The sequence below is a fragment of the Episyrphus balteatus genome, chromosome 1, assembly GCF_945859705.1.
Source record: "Episyrphus balteatus chromosome 1, idEpiBalt1.1, whole genome shotgun sequence".
NCBI lineage: Eukaryota > Metazoa > Arthropoda > Insecta > Diptera > Syrphidae > Episyrphus > Episyrphus balteatus.
Window position 1 is genome coordinate 134739810 of NC_079134.1, and position 22964 is coordinate 134762773.

At 30.5% G+C, this 22964-nt stretch overlaps 1 protein-coding gene across 3 annotated transcripts in view; it reads left to right on the plus strand.

Moving 5' to 3' along the window:
• The window catches only part of LOC129921456 (SPARC-related modular calcium-binding protein 2), an 82477-nt gene that overhangs the window by 31790 nt on the left and 27723 nt on the right, over positions 1–22964 (plus strand). The window lies entirely within an intron of this gene.

The window sequence follows — 22964 nt, forward strand, 5'->3', positions numbered from 1 at the left end:
TTGAAACGTTTTTCAAAAATTTTAAAGTTAGTTTTTCTAACTTTTTTACGAATACATTACTTACCCCTTAAAGTTACCATCAAGAAAGCATTTATATGTCAAAAGTAGAAAAATTATGTTTAAAAAATATAAATAAAATATTTATACTGTGGACCTTAAGATTAAAATTTTGTGGCGCCAAGCTGAGAATTTAAATAAAAAGAAATAAATTTCCAAATTATTTCATGGTAATTCTGTATACCACCTATACAGAAAAATTCAAATATACATGCATATAAAAAAAAAAGACGATTGACCTGTATAAGACAAGGCACGGCACAGCTCAACTTGGAAACTGAATATTGATAACGAAATATTTAAATGTTTTTTTTCTTTAGAAATATCTCTAGTGTATTTACTCATCTACATAGAATTAACATACTTGCAAGGTATTTTTAATATAGTGAAAAATGTAGAAATCGTGCAAGCGCCATTTCAGCAAACATCGAATTTGAATTATATCAAATAATTAAGACTTCAATGCAATATAAACAGGGATTTTAGTGTTTTCACATTAAAGAAAATATAGCCCATAAAAATTAAAAAGATGCAATATAAAATCTTTTATTGGTGGGTAATTAAATGGGGTTTGACTAATTCTATGTGACTTTACGATTAATATAACCTTTAAAGAAAATTATATTTTATTTAAAAATATTCATACAATTTAAGCATGGTGAGGCTTGAGATATTGATAAAATTATGTACATTTAAGCCGGTGTGTGGCATTAGGCCAAATCATAAAATTTGGCCTTTGTCTGATGACTTCTTGATTAAAGATCATCGCTTATAATACAAGGCAAGGCAACTTTTTTGTGTGGCGAAATATAAACTTAAGGGTAAGAATTGCATGTAATATACAGGATGGTCCAAGTCAATATAACAGATGATGAAAATCATTGATTCCTAAAAATGATTCTCATTTGAGAAGCTTATAAGAAAGATATAGGGCTTTTTATGATTTTAGGTGACGATACGTCTCCTTAAAAATACTCTATATTTGCCAAACTGAATCCGATTTAAAAAATATAGATTCATTCAAACAAAAACAATAGTTCAAATATGAACTAGAAAGTTTTCAGTTTTAGGCTATTTTATACTTTACCTTTTTTCTACATGGGAAAAATATGGGTTTTTTTTGGAAATGTTGTATGTTTCCCTTTTTTGAACAATAAGCGCCTTCATTATTAAGAACACACTTTTAAAACATTGTTCAATTTTAGTTTTGAGCTTGTTATCAATTTTCCAAACATGAATTCCATAGAAAATGTCGTTTGGAGCTTCTCAAGAGAAAACTTGCAGAATACCTTATAACAGTACAAAATTAGCTGCTGAAAAAGCTTAATGGTAATTTAAGGTTTATACCAAGCTCAAAACTAAAATTGAACAATGTTTAAAAAGTGTGTTCTTAATAATGAAGGCGCTTATTGTTAAAAAGAGGGAAACATACAACATTTCCAAAAAAAGTGGTTCCCCCTTTAGCATAATATTTTTTATCCCAATGTGTACATTTTTATTTTTTTTAGTTAATCCGTATTTACGTAATAAGATAAGTTGATAAAACTAAAAAAATTTGAGCTACTTCGATAAAAACTTCAAAAATCGAGCAAAATAAACCAAAAATATGTATTTTTTCGTATGTGAGTGCAATCTAGTCACCTTCTCTGCGCTCTACTCGCGAAACGGTTCATCTTGTAGATAATTTCACGACCATCAATTTTTATATAACCTCTGATGACCTCTGATGACCTCCGATCAATAGGTCGCGAGATATTTGCGAAAAACTTTTCGTGACCTTTTGACCCTTATAACTCTTAACGCGGACACGATATCAACGTCGATTTTTCACATCTTCATAACAAAGCCCAGTAGGAATAGGTAATTTAGCTTGAAATTGTTAGTCCCTAGATCATCAAGGACTAGATAATTTTATGGGTTGAGAGAATACTTCATAAAGTGGCTCTTCCTTTTAGTTAACACACACCTTATTAGTCACCTATCGTCAGGGGCGTACGTTGAGTTGTCGGGGCCCCGGGGCAAGACTAAATTTTGGGGCCCCTTTGATATAGAAAATAAGAAAAAATAAAAAAGTACGTTTACGTCCACTAATTTTTTTCTTGGGACCCTGATGTACCTATCATTTGTTGGTCGCTAAGATTATGCAAGTAATATTTTTTGGGGCCCCAATATAATATGTAATTTTTCTTCCAAAAATGCAATTTATTTTTTTGGGACCGCTGAGGCAATATTTTTTTTTAGATGAAATATTATGTGGCTGGCTACCAATTCACTGAAAAATTTAATTTGTCTCCCTTGTTTCCGAAGTGATTCATGTCAAATATATTATCTTTTTGATTCGATACTTTTATAACCAGTTGCCTTCTCTGCATTGTCTTCTTACGGGGCCCTATCGTGTTGGGGGCCCCGGGGCACCGCTCCACTTGCCCCAATGGTGTGTACGCCTCTGCCTATGGTACAACAATTGAATATCTAAAATCAGTTTACAAATTACTATCTAAGTCAGTCGTACTTTTATGGGATCACTCTAAAGAACATTGTTAAAAACAAAACAAACAAATATAAATTTTGATTTAAAGTATTGATTAATAATATTACTATACAAAATTGCATACCAACTTTATTTATTTATTTTTCAAAAACTTATTCACAAAAAAATTGTTTTTTAAAAAACGTCTCTAACGATGTTGAATTTTATTTTCGAAAAATACTACTTAATTAAAGAAACTAAAAAAAAAAAACACTATTTTGTACTAACTATTCGTTTTTGTACTTATGTTGGCTTCGTTCAAAGGAATCCCCGGCCTAAAGTGTCCCACTGTCCCTTACATGCATTATTGCATCGAAGTCATAAAAACTGTTTTTTATAATTTTGGACCTTTTTGACTGAACTTGCTTATCTTTCGTACCAAAAAAACTTTTAAAAGATTTTATTGAACGAAAGATCATTATATTCCGACAGGCTCCCTTAATTTGCAAAATAGGCTCTTTTCGACATTAATCTGCTATTTTTATAAATTTTTTATTTATTTAATTTTTTTACCTGTACTTTTTTTTATTAACTAGTATACTGTATACCAAATATTCATTTTATTATTTTCCCTTATTTTTATTTAGTTCACTTTACACAATAAAAACAAAAATTAACCCCATAAGCAAAAAATTTCGAACCTATCTAGACCTGAAAAAAAAACGAACAAAATAACACGCAAAAAAACCTCAAATTTCGAAAATCTTTTCACACGTAAAATACCTTTTTTTTTTTTGCCAAAATAAAAGCTAATAAGATATTAATCACTTCACCGTCACATTTAAAAGCAAATATTTCCCCCATCTTATTCCTCCCGAAAGTCCCCATCGCCATACTAATAGCCCAACAGTAAAATCAGATAAATTCGAATTCAATACGTTTTGGTTAATAATCCATAAAACATCCATAAATTCGATCAGAAAACATCTGTGCATTCCACATATAACTAAAGTTTCTCAGGTGCAGCAAACATATGCCTTATAACTTTTATACATCGCACCACGCCATCCAATATGGTATTCCATATCAAATGACTATGCTATTGTTGGTTTGTATTGTGAACACCACGTTTCTTTTCCTATACCTACTTGCAAAGTCGCAACTTGCCGAACGATCAGCGACGACGACTACAACCAGCCGGGAAAGATAAATCAAAAAAATCGGACTTTCAAGACTCTGAGGAGTCGAATGTCCGAAAACATTTAGCCACAGAGTTATATTGTTCGTCTCTCTGTTATATACCTACTTCTACCTCAACTCTTTCATGGTTAAATGATCCTGATGCTGCTGGCAGCAGAGGTGTGTGCTTTGTGGTGAGAAGAAACGGAATTCCCAAGAGATTCTCAGGTTCTCACCAGCATCAGTCCATATAGTAGACTCGACTCGACACTCGGCAGCGACATGGCAGTGGCAGACCTTGTGGCTGCCTGGCTGGGCTTATGGGCTCTCAAGAGGTCTTCCACCGCGCGCACAAGTCTCCTACCCACGTTTGGTTTATGTCGAACAACTGGAAGTCTTTTTATAAAAGTGCTGAGGATTTTGCCGGTTTCTGGTTTCTGTCTAAGTAAGATTCCTTCTCCTTCTCCTTCTTCACTTCACTTCCTCTCTGATCGTTCGCCATCACCATGTTCATGGTTTCTTTGTTGGGATATTCTGTCAGCCTTCTCGGCTTAGATCTCTCACCTTAATTATTGCTGTCGGTGTTTGTTCATCTTTACCTATTAAGGATTTAAATGGAATTTTCTTGGTCACAGGTCATCATTCTGTTCTCAAGTGGTTCTTCAGATAGTTTTTTGTTCGTTTTCGATTGTTCTGGGATTTTGTTGTCATTTTTTTGTGTGTTATAAGGTTTTGAACAAGGGCACTTTATCCGGTTAGAGTTGTTCGGGGTTTTTTTTTTTTTTGTTCTTTATATTCATTCGGTGAATCTTTGGTATTGGAAAAAAGTTAAAGAAATTTCGTAGACATCGTGGCTTCAGTTGAGATAGTTTTTATTATTTTTTTTTTAACGTTTGGGTATTCCTGTGGTTTTTTTTGGTTAGTTTTTTTAAGTGGTCTTTGCCATTATGCTGGGGATTCTTAATGTTTCTGCTTTATCAAGTGCACAGGTGTGTTTGGTTGGGTTGTTTTTGAGGTTTCGATGTTTTTTCTTGGTTGAATCAATTTTGATTGGAAATTTTTTTTTTTTTTGTCTTCTTTCGATGGCTTGACAGAATAATTTATTTGATTATGGATGGGGAGGATATTTTATTTCTGTTTTTATTCTTTTTTTGTTTTGTTACAATTTGTTAAGGAATTGTGTGAGAAGAGTTATTGGGATTTTATTGTTGATCATTCTTGAAGAAAACTACTGACTTTGATATTAATAGATTTGTATTGGGGATAGAGTGTTTCATTGGCTTCATTATACCTGCGAATGATATGAGAGCACACGACAATTATAGGTTTTGTTATATTAAACATATTCCTGTTGAAAGATATAATTGAATCATTTATTTGCAAAACATGATAAGTCCACTTTTTTTCAAAATTCGTTTTTTTTACTAAATTTGTACTCCAGGGATAACCACGTCTGTCTTTAAAATATGAAGTATCTACTCCATCTATATCCGATTTTACAGCTACGCGAAATATTTTTTTAGTATCAAAAACAGAATAAGTCCCGGACTTATCATCTTTTGAAAATAAACAACAGCTTCTTTTTGTGTAAATGGTATATTAGATTGATGGCTGAAAATCTTAAGTTTTAAGCTACTTTAAAGTTAAATAAGCAGTCCGGACATTGTATTTTATTCTCAAATACAATTGTTTGATAGACTGGGGCTAAAAGCAAAATTGCATATCCATTTAAAAACTAATTTCACATCCGTTTATTTTCAAAGTATGATAAGTCCAAAAGCGTTTTTATTTTTTATCGTTTGAGCTATCGCTCCAAAAATTAAAAACGAAACGGTATTTTGTAGCTAGGCAAGAGTTCTACAGAATATATTTTGTATAAATTTTTCTACGCATATCAAAAGAAAATAGAACGTTTTTTCCTTCTCCTGGAAAATTTAAAATCATGGACTTATCATGTTTTGCAAATAAATGATTCAATTATTTTAAACTGAAATTAAAAATCCGTTTATAACTTTTTTAACTAATAATGTTTTCTTGGATGACCCTTATTGAGAAGTGACGTTTTTAAAGAGGAGTATACACTAAGAGGAGTATAGACACTATTTAAGCTGCTTTTAAGAAAAACTCAAGTTTATTCCATTTAAATTACATTGGATAAACCCCAGTTTAAGTTAAACAAGAACTATGAATATGCCCCAATGTTTTAAGTTTTTATTAAAAACATAAGTTTATGTAAATTTTTTTATTTAAATAGTCTTTGTAAGGCTATATTATTTTCGAGTGATTTTAGACTTTTGCACCTTTTTTGCAATCATAATAGCCTATAAGGTTTATTATAGTTTTTTGCAAAACTTAATTTAGACAGTTTATTTTATTTATTGTTTATTTATTATTTATTGTCTTTGTGTCATTTATTAGGGGTATTCACGTAAACGCGGAAAACCCATAGAAACCGTAGAAACCGTAGAATTTTCTATCGGTAGAAATGAGCTGTCAAAATTTGTATGGGAAAAATATTTTGCAAATCATAGAATTTTATCTCACAAATTTGAAGCAGAAACCGTAGAAAAAAAAATCTGATAAACTTTAGGTGTGTTCGATCACCTATCGGATAGGCTATCTGGGATACCCGTATCTGGAATATCTTTTTGAATGCGATTTATGTCTTATTATTCAGATAACCACAAATAAAATATGTTAATATTGAAAAGAGAATATTATTTTATTTGAGCAAATTACATTTTTTTCTAGCTGCGTTCCTTTGGAAATATTTATCTACTTTTTAGTACTTAAAACTACTTTGAACTACTTTTGCTATACTGAAAAAGTAGTTCAAAGCAGCTTTAAGTACTAAAATGTAGATAAATATTTTCAAAGGAACGCAGCTTTAATTGTTGCATAGTATTTGCAAAATTAGCTTGACCCAGTTTAAGCCATGGAAGTCGGTTTTGTTTTTTGATAAAAATGATTTATATAAGTTCAATTTGACGTTTAACAAACAGCTGTTTGTTTCCCTTGTTTACGCAATTATTTTCTGCTGGGGTGTTCATTTAAACCTTTTGCGAAATTTTCTATTTTTCTGCAAAGTAGAAAATTATCTCTTTACGTGAATACCCTTATTGTCTCTATTCAACGAAATACGATTATTAAAATGTGATAGATAACGCTGGGCAAAAAGGCTTTTGTTTTATTTAGATTGATGAACTTTTCCGAAGGTTTTTGGAGTGCTGAATTTGAATCCAGAGGCAAAAATTTTCTATAATCTCACATTTTCGAGATTACAAAATCTCAATAATCGATTTGTTGCTACTTTGCCTAGCTTAAAGTGGTTTTGTTTCGGGAACAATAGAATACTTTTCTAGATGCTTTGAGTCCAAAGTCAGAATTTTTCTATCAGATCGCGTCTATAGATGATTCGAGTGAGCTGACCTCGAATCCGAAGGTTTTTGGAGTGCTGAACTCGAATCCGAAATCAGAAAATGTTTCTTCGAAGATCAATTTCTTTTGGATTAAGTACACTTTTCTTAGGTTTAAAGTGGCTTAAATGGGTACTGCATACTCAGTTGAAAAAAAAAATTGTACTTACCTTTTTATAAAAAGTCACTCCTCAATTATGTATTGTCTGTCTGGAATACTAGCCGAAAATTCAATGATGATGCAGATAATGATCAAACAAACTAAATGCATATTGCACTTTGAGACAAGAACTTTGTGATTACTAAAAGGACTTGTGTTGATTATTTTTGAAAAAAGAAAACAATTTAGGATCCACTGAAAAGATGTTCGATTACGTCATTTAATCCTGAAATCTCCAATCTTTTCAAATGTAAAGCTAGTGGAATGTATATAGTGAAGAATTTCATTGACTTTCAAATGTAGAAGCTATCCTCAAGCAATGAATAAACACTAGCAAACGAATCTTCTCCTTTCTTTGGGCGAACATTTTGAAATAGTTGTGCCTTATTCATGTTTTTGTCGTAGGCCGTAAATAGTATCACAACAAAAACATTACTGTTAAAAAAAGAGCCAAGTTCTCTTATATTGAAATTATGCTGGCACAAAAAGTACTGAGATGTAAAAGTGTACCAAGTTCTAAAGTTTGGGTTCAAATTCGTATCAATAAAATTTTGATTGTTCTCTTGACAATTTTTCTTAATTATCGATTTTTAAAGTTATTTCAAAAATTGCCAAGTAAACAATCAAAATTTTATTGATACGAATTTGAACCCAAACTTTAGAACTTGGTACACTTTTACATCTCAGTACTTTTTGTGCCAGCATAATTTCAATATAAGAGAACTTGGCTCTTTTTTTAACAGTAATGTTTTTGTTGTGATTTCACTACTTTTTGCAAGGTATGGCTGTAGAATATAAAATCTCTATATTTGATGAAAATTCAGTGAAAATGGGTGGTTGCCACGCCCCCTGCCTGAAATTCTCAAACTTTAAATTTTTTCCTTTGTGTAAACTACCAGCTCCACCATTCTACCAAATTTCAAGATTCTACGACAATCAGAAGTGCTCTATAATATTTGATGAAAATTCAGCGGGAATGCCGGTTGCCACGCCCCCTGGCTGAAATTCTCAAATTTAAAATTTTTTCCTTTGTATAAACTACCAGCTCTACCATTCTACCAAATTTCAAGATTCTACGACAATCAGAAGTGCTCTATAATAATTTATGAAAACTCAGCGGAAATGGGCGGTTGCCACGCCCCCTGGCTGAAATTCTCAAGTTTTAAATTTTTTCCTTTGTATTAACTACCAGTTCTACTATTCTACCAAATTTCAAGATTCTACGATAATCAGAAGTGCTCTATAATATATGATGAAAATTCAGCGGAAATGGGCGGATGCCACGCCCCCTGAATTGAAAATCTCAAATTTTCGATTTTTTCCTTTGTATACACCACAAGTCCTATCACCGTGTAAAATTTCAAGTTTCTACGATATCGGGAAGTTCTCCATAATTTTGATGATCTGTCAGTGAGTCAGTGAGTCAGTGAGTCAGTTACGGTTTTTGCGATTTTTGAAGCCCTATATCTCAGAAACTACTCATCGTAGGAGGCTGAAATTTTGTGAGGAGTTTGGTTTTTACGAGCTCAACAAATGTAGTGAGTTTGAAATTTCTAGCATCTTTGGTGTGGAAGTTAGAGGGGGGTCGAAAATGGCCTGAGTTGTTTCCTGTAAATAAGGGTGTAGTGCCAAAGTTGCTAGAGAACTTGGCTGGGCACTACCGTGCCCCTTGATACCAATACCAGTCAGCGTTACCGTTGAAAATTTTTGAAAGGTCGCTAAAAAAGTCGCTTTCAGAAAAAAAAGGTCGCTAACCTGAAAAATTGAAAAAAAGTCGTTTTTTTGTCGAAAAAGTCGCTATTTAAAAAAAAAAGTCGCTAAATCATTTTCATATGTTTTTACATAGAAAAATAAACATAAGTTGTCTTGAAACAAAGTTTTCATTAACAATAACGAAATTAGAAACTAAAAAAAAAACAGTCTTCATTTTAGGATCTTAATAGGCTATTGATTATGTAGTTTAGAAAGGAACTAAGACGTTCACGGGTTTTTATTGCAGGAATCGTTGAATGGGTTATAAAAGAAGATAAAATCGCGGAGTGCTATTAAATGAGAGGGTGGAAACTGAAGATAGGGGTGCAAAAGCCCCCTTTTTGGTTTTTTCAATATACCTCGTAAACCAAGCAAAATTTTGATATATTGCATATAAAACTTTTTATAGAGAATTAAATTTCCTATTGGAATAATGTTTTTTAAAAATTGAAAAAAAAAAAATTTCCATACCACAATAGTCGAAACAATCATAAAAAAAATATCAAAAAAATCGATTTTTTGAGTTTTTTTGTTTTTTTAGTTATACATTTTTTTTGGGTTGAGATAGACACATTGCTCCAAAGAAAAAAAGAAGATTAAATTGCCTTCAAAATGCTGTGCTCACTAAATTTTTTCATTGAAAATTAACATTTTTTTTTCATTGCATTAACATTTTCTATATCTTTTTTTCAAAACTATGACCATATAAAAAAAATGTTTGCAAAAAAAAGAAAAAAATGTGAATATCAGTCCCTTTTTCGATTAACAAAAATTAAAGGTATGATATTTGACTAAATTTTTGTAATAATCCAGTAGTTTAATAATTCCATTGTTAGTATTTAAGTTTATTTCTAATGTAAGCATTTAATATATTAAATAAATAAATAGGCATTATTATCTTTCAATTAAGCCATAGAAACCTAAAAAAATATTTAATGGAATATTTTTTACGAATTTTTAAAAATATGTTACATGAGAGTAACGCTGGGTCCAAAAGGGTTAAATAAAAATAAAAAACTAGAACGACTACTGCACTCTTGCGCCATTATTTTATTTGTTTGAAATTTTTTTCAATTTCACTTGCTAAATGCTTGTGTTCAGCCTTCAACTCGGTCTGCTCAGTTATTTTATTCTGAGTCCATCGATGGTGCTCTGAACTAGCTCAGAATACGTTCAGAACGAAAAAAGAAACACAAATTTGAAGCTCTAAATGTTCAGAATTAAAAAAGAAATACAATTTTTAGAAAGAAAAAAAAAAGTAGCTATTATGAAATTAGTGAAAAGGTCGCTTTAAATAAAAAGTCGTCGCTTGGTCGCTAAGGCTTCAAAAAGGTCGCTAATAGCGACTAAAGTCGCCAGTTAACATGGTATAAAAAGAGAAGGTATGATCATTAGAAAAAACTCAGTATCGAGAACTGTCAAAACTTATGGCTACTTAAGGTTTTGACAGCCCAGCCCATTGAAATTGTTGTTGTAAACAAATTTGTCTTGGAAATTGTTGTTGCTTTTGACTTTGCCAAATGCCAAACGTCAAAACCTTATTACCCCATTTTGTAAGATGGCGGCTCTAATGATCATACCTTGTCTTTTTATACCATGGCCAGTTAAGGTAGATATTTCTTTTAGCTCCTGGTACAAGTTTACCATATTGAATTTGGGCGCACTCATATTTCTTCACTTCTTTCTTGCAGTTTCTGAATTCCATTTCTAGCGGTGACTTTTGATGTCATTTTCACACATCCTTAAAAGACAATTTCTTCCTGCTTATCATTTCCTTTATTATTTATTTTTATATTTATATTTATTTATATATTATATTATTATTTCTTTGGCTTGTTGGTAGTTTGAAAGCTCTTAACAGTGGTCAGTTGAACAGAAACAAATCCTAGAGCTATAGTGACACACACTGTATATTTAACATCTAATTTATTTTTCTGTCTATATTAGGGCATCAAACTTTCATATAATTCAAATTGCACAAAAAAAAAATACTCAATAATAATAATTTATAAGTACATCACGAACACGAAACTCATTGGGTCTTTATTTTTTTTTTGTATATGTATTAAATAAATGCAAATGTAATCTCATCATCGCCGGCATTACTTTGGTTATGTTATAAATGCAACTATCTGTAATCACAAATGAATATTAAAATTCTCATGTCTATCAACACTCAAAGCTTATTATTTATTAATCGAATTTATCTAAACTAAAGCACCCCGTATATATAATAGACTGATTCAAAAAAAATTTTTTTTTATTTTGTTCAAAGCATTGTTGAAAATATTGTTGGAAATGACGACAAAAAAATACTGTAAAAGTTTCAGCTCTTAATGTTAACATTTAGTACCGCCGCATCGCAATTTTCTATTTCCCATACGATTTGTATGGGAAAGATTGTGTATTTGTATTTAGAATTTTGTATCTTTTTAATGGTTCATCAAAAAGGCTAAATTTAATCATTTTCTTGTATAAAATTGAACGCTCTACAAGATTGCATTTATGAAATTTAAAAAAAACGGACGCGAAAAATTAATTAAAATAATTTTTAGTTGAAAAAATGAATAATTCGAATTTATTGAAGAAATCTAATATGATAGTTTTAGGGGTTTGAGAGTCATATAAAAGGATCTGTGAAACCAAAACACAACATAGAATACAAATATTCGAAAATTTTGCCAAATTTTTTGAAAAAACATAACAATTTGGTCAAAAAATCGGAAAAAAATGAGAAAAAATTACTTTTTATATTTTAAAGTTGAATAACTTCGAAACGCGGGGGTAAATCAAAAAAATTAATAGGAGCTTTTTTGTAGAGCGGACAATTTTATAAAAGAAAATGATTTTGTCAAGCCTTTTGGATGAACCATTAAAAAGATACAAAATTCTAAACACAAATACACAATCTTTCCCATACAAATCGTATGGGAAATAGAAAATTGCGATGCGGCGGTACTAAATGTTAACATTAAGGGCTGAAACTTTTACAGTATTTTTTTGTCGTCATTTCCAACAATATTTTCAACAATGCTTTGAACAAAAGAAAAAAAAATTTTTTTTGAATCAGTCTAATATATAATAATATGTTAAGTCTAAAAAAAACATCAACAACTCATCTCTCGATTAAGATCGAAGCGACTACATGACGACAAGAGACCTCGGCACACTTGTGCCACACTATTATGCTGTGTACTTCCGTCAGTGAATATCAAAATAGAATTCCAAGCATCACGCACCTCTAATAAAGCGCCGATTTATACTATATAATATAACTACTCTGTATAAGATACAAATCGGTTTCAGTTCGGAATAGGATAAAAATGTGTTCACCGACGACGGCGCCACTTCCCCAGATTAATCAATCAGACATAGTTTGCGCATCATAAATACTTAAACTTTTGCTTGAGAAGGAGCTACCGCTGCTGCTGCTGCTGGTTGACCGCTCTCGGATCCGATTTGAATTCCGTTCGGTGAATTAAGTCATCCGTCGTTGTATCGTGGTTGGCGTTTAGTTTAGCGTCGTCGTAGTTGTAGTTGTAATCGTCGTCGTCGGGGTTTTGCGAGAGATTTTAAAGCGCTGATAGCGTCACAGGCGGGTCCACCACCGCATCAACCCCACACTGTTTAAGCTCAATTACAATGCAGGAGATGCCGCCATATCGTGTGTTTGTTGATTAATGATGTTGTTTTCAATTAAGAAATTAATTACATTGTTCATTTGAATGAGCACAGAGGCGCTTAAACTGAATTTTCATTATATTTTTTGTTATTGTCATTAGATATAATTTTGACCTGGGAGAATGACTTAGAATTTTGTCAAATTGTAGTTTGTCATCGTAACAATGTGCATGTTGCAGTTTAAGACTTATATCAAATAATAGGTCTCAATTTTTAAGAATTGAAAACAATTGAAAGTTCCCCTTGGATTTTCTTCAGATGAATCATGGATCTTCTATTACAGAATTCATGGAATCAGGATGAGCAGTTCAATAAGCATTGGTTGTACATATCTCCTATAAAGGGGAAGAAATGGAAAATAAATATGACACGAAATAAAGGCTGATTTCACGAAATCTCAATTTTAATAATATAAGGAATTTTGTGACCAAACGAATCCGTTGACTTTGACGGATGTCTTGAAAAATATATTATTTTATGTTATAAAAGACTTGATTTTTTTTTATTTTTTATTTCATTTTTCAAGTAGAACTCAATAAATAAAATAATCATTTTTAGCAAAAAAAACAAAACCGACTTCCATGGATCAAACTGGGTTTTATGGTTTTTAAAATAGTTCCTATGGCTTAAAGTGAACGAAATTGAAATGGGACTACACTGCTGCTTTCAATAGCTTTCCAATACAAAAAGAATTATCAAAATTGGTTCACTCGACTCAGTCCAAAGTTATGCGGTAACAAACATAAAAAAAAAAAAAAAAAAAAAAAAAAAAAATAGACGAATTGAATACCTCCTCCTTTTTGGAAGTCGGTAAAAATCGAATGCCTTGTTCAATTTCACTAGTCAAAAAGTTTTTTTTTATAGAAATCAAAGTATATTTTTCTAATGGTTTTTTGTGAGCTGAGCTCGTATCTGAAGTCAGAAAAATTCTATCACATCACGTTTTTGACATATGTATTATCATGCAAAAAATCAGAAAAATAGTGTTTGGGACGTTCAATATCTCAAAAACTTTGCACGTTAGAGCTATTCTAGTACTCGATTCAAATTAAAAAGGTCAATGACCATTAGAAAAGTATAATTTGGTTTCTATGGAAAATTATTTCTCGCCAATATTACTGTCATTTAAGGAAAAATCAATCTTAAAAATCGTTTTTTTTTTTCAATTTTTCTCAATATTTTCTAAAACAAAAGTATAGTTTTTCCACACAATCTTTAAAAAAACGGTTTTAAGCTAAATAATTGCACTTCAAACTTTACAAAAGTCAAAAATTTTACGGTAACTTTTTTGATTGAAAAATAAGCTATTTTTTTCAAATTAAATTCTTCAAAAATCAAAAACATTTTTAATATATAGAAAACATAACTAAGTAATTTTTAACCAAGTTTTGTTAAAATTCAACTATTTTTGTAAAAGATAAAAATAAAAAATCATAAAATCGTATTTTTTCATTTTTTTCAATATTTTTGAGGTTATAGAAAAAAATTGTTTGAGTAAAAGTTGTAGACATTTATACTACCTACAACTTTTGTATTTGACTTTTTTCGATAGGACGTCTAATTTTGACAGAAATCGTAAAAAACATGATTTTTGACACCCACCCCCTTTCCCCCAATATTTTTGTGGGCAATTTATTTTTCCCCTTTCATATACCATTTATCCTAAATTTTCCCACCACCCTTATGCTGCTAATAATTTGTTCAACTTTTGCCTTCTGAAAACCGGATTGGCACTGGTCTATTTTACTATACTCAAAACTGTTATATGGAAGGTATACCATATTAAAAACAAAAAAAAAACAACCTCGGAAATTGTCAAAAAATTATATTATGTGTGTCAAATTTCTAGTAAATTTGACAAGCCGATTAAATTACAGCATAAAATATAGATGGACGCCGACGCGACGCGAAGCACGACAGACGTCATGACCAAACCCAATTTTTATTTCTTGTACTAGGTGTATCAGATTATTCGAAAATAGTTCCAAAAGTTATTTGGGCATTAACGACTTTCATATTTTCTATAATATATTTTAACATAAAAACCATTTCCTCATTCTTATATCCTGGAAATTTCTTTTTATTTTTTGTCTAAGATCATTTTCAAAACTTAAATGTTTTAATTTTTATTGATTCCAATAAATGCTTTGTTTTGTGTTTTTTTTTTAAGATGAAAATAAAATTTTATGATGTCTCACTTAAAGCAATTCTAATACCTCAAATTATTCCCAAACTTGTAAATTAATATTTTATCGACTGTTTACGATCGCTGTCCGATTTCATTTAGCTAGCAATAAAAAAGACAAATTAAAACGACTCCACCAAATCAACTAGTTTAATCACAAATATACGGTGATGGCATACTATAGTATAAAAAAGACATATGGGTAGGTAGGTAGGTAATTTAAAATTTCAAAAAAACAACAAAACAAAAAACAGAAAAAAACGAAAAGATATAAAAATTAAAATTATGAGTAGAAACCGCTAAAAAAAAAACTACATCGGGATCGATTAACAGCACGAGTTTCATACATTACGTCGTTGTCTGGTCCAATCAACCTGCTTCTTTTACTCATACGTTTGGATAAATATCTTCTTTTTTTTTATTTTGTTTGTGTGTTAAATAAAATTTGTTTAATTAATTAACTAGTTTGGACAACGACAACGTTAAAACTTGGAACTGCAAGAATCCGGGTAGTATTCAAAATAAAAACAAAACAAAAACAAATTAAAAAAAAAAATAAAATACAAATTTCTACAGGTTTCATTTGCACATATTTGCGGTTTTCCTCAGAAATTCAAAGTAGGCGCCAAGAAGCTCCATTCCATGTCAGATTTATAGGCCAAAGACTAAACCTTGCAATAAAATAATCAACTTATAGTAACACTTCGAATCAATTAATTAATGTCACTTTTTGTATAATATATTTTAATCAGAAAAACTGATAAAAAAAACCATTGAAGCCAGAGACTGTTCAATGTTTTTTTGTTTTGAGCTTTTTTCTAAAAAAAAAAAAGTTACGCATACACCACAGTGACCCTTTACGTAAAACCCCAAATACTAATAAGATTAACTTTATCGCTAACTTAATAATGAAATTGAAGCTTTGTTTTCTTTGTTCTGTTGTTATTGTGTCTTAAAAAACTAAATAACTACGCATTCATTCAAGAGAAAGTATGTAAATATAAGTGATTTCTTATGTGTTAATTTATTATTCAGCAAGTTATTTTCAAAAATGGCTTAATCTTATACCTTCAGAAAGCTAACAACACGGGGTTCAAATGTTATAGAGCATTTAAAGGATTATCTAGAGCGACAAATACGGTCATTAGACCGAACGTAAAGCTAAAATTCTAATTATATTTTTTAAGTGCAGTAGTTCAATTTTAAAGTTACCAAAAAAGATACTTATTTCAAATATAAAGTATTTAATCTAGCGTTTCTTTCGTATTGTTTCTTATCATATTTGTGCCCTTGTGACAAACTTTTGCTTTTATAATAATAACGGTCAATTGCCTTTTGGTAAAATTTCTGTAGGTAAACTCTTATCTCTCGCATATTGATCTTGTTATTTTTTCTAGTTGCCAAAAATTTTAAATTTTCAATAAATCAACCACCAAAGTATTAAATATTTAATTAATAAATTGTTCCCCAAAAATGTTTGAGTGTTTTCTTTTTCGCCGCTTTTGCTTTCTTCAAAAATTCGTGGTTTTGAGGTTCGACTATTTGAAATTGTTAACTGATACGAATTGGCAATTCTATTCAACACCTATAAAAATCATGGGTGCCTTTTGTTTAACGTAAATTTTCCCAAAAATATATTGATGAACGTAATTTTTGGCAAAAAAAAAATTAATTCCAATAACCGTTATAGAGAAAGCAAACAAAAAATATGTATGTACGCATATGCAATGCATAGTACTTATATGCAGTAAAAATGCTTAGTTTAGTTTTAAGGTTGTATATGTCATACTTATTTTATAGGTATACTAGCTGACCCGGCGGACTTCGTTCCGCCATTTTTTGTATTTATTTCTAATTTTCGACTCTGTAATTAGTTAATTTTCAAATGATAAGGAGGATCAAAACTTGAAAAGTTCATAAAATGAGTTTAAAAATATTCACCTATGCCAAATACTCATTCATGCGCATGATTAAAATCTATGTATATTTCCTATAAGTTTGAGATTTTTTGCAGACTTTTAAAAACTCCAGAAAAATAAAAGACTACTCAAAAATGTCCCTCAAAATTAGTTGTTTTTCAAAAATTAGTATTTTAAAATACAGGGCCTATGAAAAAAATCCGTATTAGACCCCTAATTTTTTTTTTAATATCTTTCTAATGGTGTTACTCAAATTTCTGTGCAAAATTTTGCGTGCCTGTAATTAGTCTTTTGTCGAAGGTCTATAACTGCAAAAAAAACCTTCATAACTTGGTTTTGAATTTTCTTTAAATTTTTTCAATATCATTTAAAGAAAAATTCAACTCTTTACGACTTACCGTTTAGAAAATAGCCTCTTTTTTCAATGTCGTGTTACCCCTATTTACCCTATAAAATATTAAATTTTGTTTTGCCTTAAACCATCTCCTCTTATGGCTCTTTGAATTAAAAAAAAAATAAGAAAATAAGTCAGATGGTGTGGCCGGTTAGCGAACGTACACAAAACCAAACTTTAATAATATTTAATAGATTGGAACCAATTTTTAGTGTGGAGTTAAAGTTAACCCCGAGTCAACTCAAAAAATGACTATTTTTGAACAGAAAATAGTGAAAATGACCATTACAATAGCTTAGAAAACTATTACAATAGAGAAAACACATACAAAGTTTTGCTCTCAAATAATAGTAACAAATTGAATTTTATTAAAACTTCGAATTGTTAACTAATATTAGTGAAATGACGAAGGAAATAAAAAATGTTTTGATTAATTTTATTATTTGTTCCCAATTCTATGAGCCCTTAAATTGGCTTATCAGCATAAAGAACTATTAATTTTGGGTCACCTTGTTTAAAAAACGACTTAAAATTTAAAAAAAAAAGTATTGAATAATTTTTTTTTAATTTTTAGTCGTTTTTTAATATAATTTCCCCTCCCGTATGCTATTGGACCTTTTCACATTGGATGAAATATGCCAGAAGAAAATGTATATGTTTTTCTACTTCAAACTTAAAAAAGGTTTTCGGCTGTCCTTGTCCTTACTAACTACAATTACGCTAAAAATATTTGACGTTAGTCAAGAAAACAATTAAATAACAAATTAAAAGTACCTAGTGAAAATTATTTTTGTTTTAAGCGAAGCCGTTGAATGAAATTCAATGTACAATGAAAATCGAACTATCCACTTTTTTGAGGTTACGAGTCCTCCCATCGTCCCAACAAATTGTGTTTTATAATGGGGAGATACGCATATATCCAAACATATTTTATAAAAAAAAAATGTTCTTCCACGAAAAATTCTATTTCATGACTGAATTTTTTAACAGGTACACTCGGGCGTATGCGTACTATTATTATTTACATGATTTAAGATCGTTTAGTTAAACAATAATAATTTTATGAATTATCCCAGATAATATTTATCTTCCCCAATGCAATATAAATATTGCATTGGGGAAGCATTGAAGAGTTAAAATTTACTGTTAGGATGAGGATATATGATATAAAACTTCAAAAGAAAATCAAGGTTGGGAAGAAACAATAAAAACTGTTAGTGTGTATAATGAAAGTGTAGAACTGAGTGTTTGATTTTTTTTTTCTTTTCTGCAAAGTGATTTGTCATTTAACCATGCAATTATAATCAAATATTTCAGAGTGTTAATACAAGTATTTGCCCACCAAAATCAAGATTGTGTCTAAAATTTCAAAACTTTATAAATTTAAAATATATTTAATTTAATGATTTCTTAGAAAAAAAAAACGTATAAATTAACTAGCAAAATAGCTACCAGACCTGTCTAATCTAAAGGCTGTGATGTGCATCTGGACCAAATGAGGAAAAAGAAAGAAGTCCAAACCACACGAAGACTTACGGCGACCAATGGACGTACAGCAACGACGCGACGCATGCCTACACGAAAAATTCCTTAACGTCTAAGAAGATCGTGACTTAGATACGTTTTTTTTTTATATATATATAATATATGTAAGATACACTATCTATGAATATAAACTTCGGTGTAACAAGCGCCAGTTCTTGACATCGACAACCCTATCAATCGATCCGGACTAATTAGTCAACTCTCACATTGCGAATCCGCAGCAAAAACTATTTATAAATGAAATGAAGTGATTAATGACCAAGAATATGCGCCATGAAATCAAACAAGTAGCTCATTCAATATTATAAACAGCAGTTGGATAATCGCATTAATAAGAAATTCAGATAAGTTGCAGTCAGTGTCGGTTGAAGTTCTGAGAGATAAATAATAGTGTCTGATAGGTCTGGGCATCTTGACGTGGATGAATCTTATAAAGTCGCCCCTTCTCGGTGTCTCATTCTATGATTAGCTTTGTTTTATTGTCTTGAGTAGGAGTATATAACGTGTGCCACTCAAAAGTTGCAAAGAATTTAACGCCTCTTTGATGATTTAGGTTCTACTATTCGCCTCTGCCGCCAACTGGCTTGCTGCATCAAGAAGTTTATATACATAGTTAAGAGATTTTTTGTTTTTGTTTAAGTGAATGACTGAGGAATAAACGCGTCTGACAGTGTAATGTTAAAACATTGAAATTTCCGGACAAATTAAGTCAAACCATGACTGGTGGTATGCGGCAAAACTAATTTAATTGTCAACAACAGGCTAATTGAGCGGAATGAATGATGCCCACGCAAATGTTTCAATAAGACTTTTATGATTCTTGATTCTTATAAATAAAAGCCGTCTAGAAGTTTTGAGATTTCCCATGATTTACAATAGTCATCTAGACAGTAGATTTAAAACTTAATCTGATTACTTTTATGATGGATAAGACTGATAAGGACTTAGCTTTGAAAAGGCTTTTTTCGAAAGGTCTTAGGAAGGTATCGCATATGTCTAATTTTATGTTCTGTTTCTTAGAGGGGATAGTGCAATTTTTCTTAAACATGTTTCTTCTAGAATCTATAGAAAAAGTTGAACGAACTCTTCGTTAGTACCTTCCTATAAGGTGGCCTTTTTCGTCAGTAAAGCGCCTGTAGGTGAAGAAATCAACTATTTCATAACAAGGATAACCTACATATTAGAACTAAAATATTTAAATTAACAAAACCATCGATTAAAAAGATCATTGGTTCATCGAATAACACGACACGTTCAACCTGGCGCGAGCAATTCTCTGGAGGTGTTTATGGATTTCACATAAATAATTTATCATGCAAATATGACAGTCGGTATTCCTTTCAGCCATAAATCAGAAGACCCACGCTTAAGGCTATATATCAATTGCACCAAACCAAGCTTCCACTTCCACAACGAAAAAAAAAAAATAAAACAAGTTCATCGAAGCTTGCTGATTACAAAATGCAACGGACTTGGTGGTTGTGCAGTGGTTAATTTATATATGTCTTTTTTTTTGCATTTTTTTTTTTTTTCAAAAGTCACTGGATGTCTAGAAACTATGGCGCCTGCATCGACTGATTAAAGATATTTAACTAATATACTTTGTATAATATTTGAGAAATTCACATTTCACCTTACAAATCAATCAATTTGAAAGTCTTGTGTTAAATTAAACCTTAGAACCAGTCTAATTTCAAAATAATAGGTTAGTAGATTTGTTTAGTTGCAGATTTATGACTTATTTATTTATAAATTCTTTGGTTGCTAATATAATACAAAAATTCAATTGAGATGGATAAATATATGTTTTCAAAAGAATTTAACAGGGTGTTTGGTAAAAGAGTGTGTTCAAATATTGGAAGCAAAGCAAACAGAAAAAAAGCCAGAAATATGTATAGCTAAAGTTTAAATTTTGTCTGCCGAAATAATTTGCAACTTGTAAAAAAATATATTTTTGAAGCTCTCTTAAATTCTTCTCCAAATATTCTATGTAATTTAAATATCTTGGTTGCCATGTGTTAGAAAGTTTGTTGCTCTATGTTGTTTGATTCATTCTACAGCATCCTAAGATTAATAAAACATAGCTGCAGACCTATAAAATTATTGGTTAAAAACATAGTACTTCGTTTGATGTCTGCACTGCCCACTCATAATTTGAGCTTCGGTAAGTAGGTATATCAAAGTTGACTACTGACGTTACAAAACCCAAGAATCTCCCTTTTAACCCTTTCGAACCCAAGCTATGAAAATCAATATTAAAAAATGTTTTTTTCAGTATTATCGTGTCAAAAACATCACAACTAAGAAGTATAAATAGCAAAAAGTTATTTTCCAAAATAATAAACAGCAAAACTAATGTGTTACTCTCATGTTACATGTAAGAAACTTGCACTGCTTATGACAACCAAAAAAAGTCGGACAACTGAGAAAATAACATTTTATGGAACAATAATGTATGCTACTTCTTCTTAGCCAAAAAAAACAAAACACTTTGTGGATTAACATTTTTTATATCTTTTTTTCAAAATTATGACAAAAAATAATTTTTTTTGCAAAAAAAAAAATGTGAATTTCAGTACCTTTTTCGGTAAAAAAATTAAAAGTATAATATTTGACCAACTTTTTGTAATAATTCAGTAACTAGGCATTATTATCTTTCAATTAAGCCATCGAAACCTAAAAAAAATATTTAATGAAATATTTCTTACGAATTTTTAAAAATGTGTTACATGAGAGTAACGCTGAGTCCGAAAGGGTTAATAGATAGTTTTTTTTAAATTATAATTTCACATGAAGTTTGTATGTTGTATTGTAGTAACTATTCATAAACACCTAAACTCAAAAATTCAAAAATCGAAAACTTGATTTTCAAAAAAAAAAAAGAAAAATAAAATTTGTTTCAAAAAACCAAAAAATTATTTTTTTAAATTTAAATTACCACTCACCACCTTAAAATAAGGTGCTTAAAATAAGGTGATTCCACTTAAACTCAGTTAAATTCAACGTTAACTTCATCTTATTTTAATGTGAATGTTCTTCTTAAAAAAATCGACCAAAAATAAACTTTAGCTTAAGTTGCAGTTTATCATGCTTATTTCCAACACTGAGAAAGTTCAAGTCATCTTAGCAAAAAAACATGGAGAAATCCTCTTAAATTAAGGTGCGATCCGCTTAGTTCTATGTATGTTGTCTGTTTTCTCCGTGTATTACCAATTTTCATTTTATTTTTTACTTGCCAAGTAAACACTCAAAATATATATTTTAATATTTTAGTGTTTTTGTGTGTGATATGACTAAATTTCAACATTGGAGAGCTTGGAACCTTTTTATATATTTTTTTTGTTGAGATTTGAGCTCTACCGTTCTATCAAATTTCAAGATTCTACGATGGTCAGAAGTACGATATAATATTTGATGATTATTCATTGGAAATTGGTGGATATCCCACCTTATGAACGGAAAATCTCAAATTTTCGAATTTTCCTTTGTATATGTATATACTACAAAATTAATCACTGTGCCAAATTGCAAGCTTGTACGATTACGGAAAGTTGTCCATAATTTTGATGATCTATCAGTGAGTCAGGGCATCGAAAAAGGCCTGAGTTTTTTCCTGTTAATAAGAGAATATAGTGCCAAAGTTTGTTTTTAAACAATATCTGAAAAAAAACTGTAGGTATAAGAGAGAGTTAGCAATATTCTCCTGGTAACAAATTATTGTGAAAGGATGCAGAATGTCCGCGTTCATTATCACTGCTCTTGGAACTATTTCCCATTGACCAATGCCACTTTTTGTCACTCCAACTATGAATAAATATTCACTTGGTATTATGACAAACTTTTGAACGTTCATTTTTACATTTTTCATTTTAAACTTTAGTTTCTCCCTCAATGTCTTCAGGCGGAAGTTCTGATGACCAAGGAGATCCTATTTGAGCTCAAAGAAAACGTGATATCCTGTAGGTAATCTCTTGAAAAGCGGGCAAACAGATATGTAACTGGAAACAGGAATAGAAGAAAAATCATTCCGTATTATGTTTTTTGTACCTTCTTTTTATGAGGAAGTTTAAAATATGATAAGAAAAACTAAGATAAAGCAAATTGGATTTCAAATTAATATATTGAAAACTCGATAGGTATCTATATGCCAAATGAGTTGTTAGAGAAGATTGGCGTAGATATTATTATGAAAAAAATAGAAAAAAG